This window comes from Nematolebias whitei, chromosome 11, assembly GCF_014905685.2.
Source record: "Nematolebias whitei isolate Nwh7 chromosome 11, NemWhi1, whole genome shotgun sequence".
NCBI classification, from domain to species: Eukaryota; Metazoa; Chordata; class Actinopteri; order Cyprinodontiformes; family Rivulidae; genus Nematolebias; species Nematolebias whitei.
The window spans coordinates 48,834,477-48,838,824 of record NC_056508.1 but is presented as its reverse complement, the minus strand read 5'-3'; positions in this window follow the sequence as shown (position 1 = coordinate 48,838,824).

Sequence of the window (4,348 nt, the reverse complement as noted above, 5' to 3'; positions counted from 1 at the left end):
TTCTCAGAGTGGATCAACCAGTTTGCTGCTGACAACCAGAACCAGCTGATCACATGCTCAAGAAGGACCATCATCCTAACAATGGATCATTAGCACCTGATGGCTGTTTACTGTTCACAGAGGGCTGAGTGATACTAGCAATCACAGCATTGTAAGAGGGGGACAGTTGAACCTGGAGGCTCCACCCCTGTTTAATGATGGACGGTTTCTTTTCACAAAGATGGCCTCCTTTACTCCTCTCTCAAACCATCGTTCCTCTCTGTCCAGGATGTGAACATCTTCATCCCTAAAAGAGTGACCTCTGGCCTGGAGATGAGTGTAGACCTCAGAGTCCTGGCCTGATGATGTTGATCTTCTGTGCTGGTCCATCCTTTTGGCCAGTGGCTGTTTAGTTTCCCTGATGTAAGACTGATCACCCTCCTGACACTGAACAACATACACAACATTGCTCTGTTTGTGCCGGGGGACTGGATCTTTGGGATGAACCAGTCTTTAATGTATTTTGGGGTTAGTTTGGGTCAGAGTCACCCACACCTGCCCCCACCCTCATTGGCCCCATCCTGGGCCCATGAGCAAGGCCCTCAACCCCCACCATCTGCTTCCTAAACAGGTCTCTCTTGAAAATGAGTTCTCGTGGCTCAATGAGACTACCTGTATAAATAAAGGGTAATAAAATAAAATCTGCTGATCTTCCATCTAAACTCACCTGGATTAATTTGGATCCGTACGGGACCAACAGTTTCAGAACTGGTCAGCTGAAGGGTCTGCTCTGAACCACGCTGTTGGTACAGTCTGTTTATCTCTTTGAACTCGGTTCAGATAGACCCTGAACCCACAAAGGCTCTACCTGAAGGGTGTTTTTTCTCATCTGGATTAGACCTCTGTTGATCTGAACCAAGCCAGGACCATGCCTTCCAGAATGAGTGGATTTTCTGGCAGCTTGCTTTGTTCTTTAGTGTGGATTACCTGTTTCTGCCTGTTGGTTCTGGACCCAGCATCTGTTCAACATGAGAACAGCTGGAGAGATTTGTCTGCACCAAGGTGCTGGAGCTTCCCTCAGTCCAATTTAAACTGCAGTTGGTCCACCATGCCAGGCTCGTTGAGCCATTTGAACCATGATGCTGTCTGGTCTGATACTTTTCTGCTCCATCCTCATCATTTTCAGATCTATGAGTATTTGGAATCACTGAATCTTGTTAATGCATCTGGATCTTCCTCTTCCTGCCAATTTCCAAATTCACTGTTTTTGGTTCTAAATGATCATGTCTCTATAAACTTTTCTCATGGTTTGATTATAGGGGACAAGTGTCACACTATTAACTCCTGTAATTACACACCTGTCACAAGAAACATAAGAAAATGTTTGATAATAATTTTGTTATTGCTCTCAGGGATTCAGTCCAACCCTGGACCCTCCACACATTACAGCTCAACAAATGATTTTAAAAACATGTCAGGTCTTCATTTTTTGCACGTTAACGCACGCATTCTCCCAAAAAACTTAATATGCTAAAAATTTGGGCCACTTTGAATGAAGGCCAGATCTTATCTGTAATAGGATGTTATACCCCCCCCCCCCCCCCCCCCCACCCCCAGCAAACCCTGTGGCTCTGTCCTCCCTGTCAGACTTCCTAGATAATTTACAGTTCAAAGAAATTCTTCTGGCAGGAGATCTCAATGTTGACTGGAAAAAAACTAGCCCCCTCTGTGATAAATTCAAGGAATGCTGCTGTCACTTAATCTGACCCAACTCATTGGCACCCCCACCAGACCTAACAGGCATTGTCCTGAAAATTTTTCCATTTTAGACCTCTTTTTAACAAATATGCCCCATAAATTCCTTGGTATGGGTGTTTTTTCTGATGATATGAGTGATCATTGTGTTATTGTGATTCTTAGAGACACTAAACTACCTCACTCTGAGCCCAGATTAATTCAAAAAAGGGATTTGAAATGTCCTTGTGAGCAGACTTTCCTCTGGGATCTGTCTCACTTTGACTGGCATCGTATTCTGTTAACTGACGACGTGAACTCCGCTTGGAACTATTTCCATAATAGTTTCATTTATTTTCTGAACAAACATGCTCCTTTTCATCAGTTCAGAATAAAGGGACGAGACAGCCCCTGGTTGACTCCAGAGCTAGCTGACCTCCTGCACAGGAGAGATCATCTTTGGGCCGCAGCGAGAAAATCTGACTCAGACACTGACTGGTTGAGTTTTCAACAGATGAGGAATAAATGCACAACTGCTGTTAAAGCAGCAAAACAACTATTTCTTATCTCAGACCTCCAAAAATCTAAATGACACTAACAGATTCTGGAAAACCATCAAATCTCTCTCAGGCACCCCCCAATCATCTGACCTCCCATCACAACTTCTCATTAACTCTGTTCCTGTGTCAAATAAGCACGAGATCCTGAACTGTTTCAACAAACATTTTGTTGCTTCTGGTTCTTTATTTGACACAGTTACTAATGGAAGATCAGCCACTTCACTTAATAACCAAACTTCTACAAATCAAATCCCTCCTACAAGTCAATCCTCAGTTAATCACACCGCACTCATAATGGAGCAAAAAGGTATAAAAGAAAAGCTAAAAACAAGAGAACTCCCTCTTTAAATCCGGCACGGTGCAAAGTCTGAGGTCTGGATTCTGGACCCTGACGCACTTGCCGAAAACGCTGCAGAAATCGGTACAACCATTGCAGCTCTCAAAGCTCTTGTGTGATATAGAAAACAATCTGGTCTGTATGTGCAGCTGTCAAAGACTGTACTCCAGATGGGCGAGACAAGATTCAGCACTGTGCACCTTACAGTCGGTGCAAGACATCTAGAATGGGCTGTGTGAAATGGACGCTCGTGGGGAGCAGGTGCACATGGACAACGTCTCCCCCGACATCTTGGGCTTTTTAGTCACATTTCTAGAACTGTTTTAGCGCGCACAGGAGAACTGGAGGGTGACAAATATCCCACTATTAACCTTGTTTGCCTCAGAATGAGAAACTGAAGCAACACAGTCCTCACACAGACTCCCCACAGCAGGCGTTTGTGCTGCACAGACATGCACAAGTACTGGAGCGCAAAATCATTAACCACGACTTACACAGAGCTGAACTTTTCCTGTGGCCTAATGTGAACAAAGTTAAAATGATGACACCTGCTGCTGTGTGTCAGGTGCACGCTCAGGTCCGCACCCTGCTCTCAGCTGGCCGCACAGCCGAGACTCAAACCTGCGACAGCGCAATATTGTTCTTACATGACAACCTGTAAAACCAGGTAAGAAGAACAACAACTTCTTGACAGATTTTAAATATATTTATAATTTTGTATTTAGGTAACTGAAGTTTAATCCCAGCTTTATTTCGCAGGTTCATAGCTGAAGAAACGAGGCTGTGGCTGATATGACGACCCGGCGCAAACTGAGCAGCTGAATATGTGCACTCTTTATTTTGTTCATGTTTGTACAATTCTTATTATAGTTTTGATCCTTTGTATTGTTCTTTATCACTCCTGCTATTGTTGCAATTCAACATTGTGCAATATTAGTTTGTGGCTTTTCTTTCAGCCCATCCATCCATCCATCCATCCATCCATCCATCCATCCATCCATCCATCCATCCATCCATCCATCCATCCATCCATCCATCCATCCATCCATCCATCTTTACCCTCCGTCTGTTACTTGTTATAGATACTTTATGAAAGTATTATCATTAGTATTGTTGTAGAATGTAAACCGTCAGTTTATTTTCATGCACACCAGTTTTACTCTGGACTTTAGTGCAGGTTAAATCGCTCCGTCATCAGCGACAGCATGACTCAGCTTAATTTTCCACAACTTTCTTTTATATCTAAATTAAAATAACCTTGTTCTGTATTTTTCAAAATAATTTTGCTCTACAAATATTTTTGTTCATCTGTGTAGTAACCTATCTTTACAGTTGATTTTTTTAGGCTGTGTTTTGTATGTTGATATCCATTTGGTGACTTGTTAATAAAAATAAGTCTTATATCTTCCTTTTGTTACATTTTTTAAAACTATCATGTCAAACTGATTTGCTTACAAAAGCACTAAAAGCTTAATTATATTAAAAAAAAAAGGTTGTTTTTTTTTGTTCGACCCTCTAATTACTGTTAATCTGGGTCTGGGTAGGGCTCGAAAAAAAAACTACGGGCTCGGGCCGAGCCGTATTTATTAGGTCCGATTGCAACTCTGCTGTACGGGGACGAGGCGACAGATGTGCAGGTGACCAATGCAGCCAGAGTCATCCAGGTGAAGTGCTGAGTGAGCGGTCAACTCTCCCTTGCTCCGTCCCTTGCTCCGTCCCTTGCTCCGTCCCTTGCTCC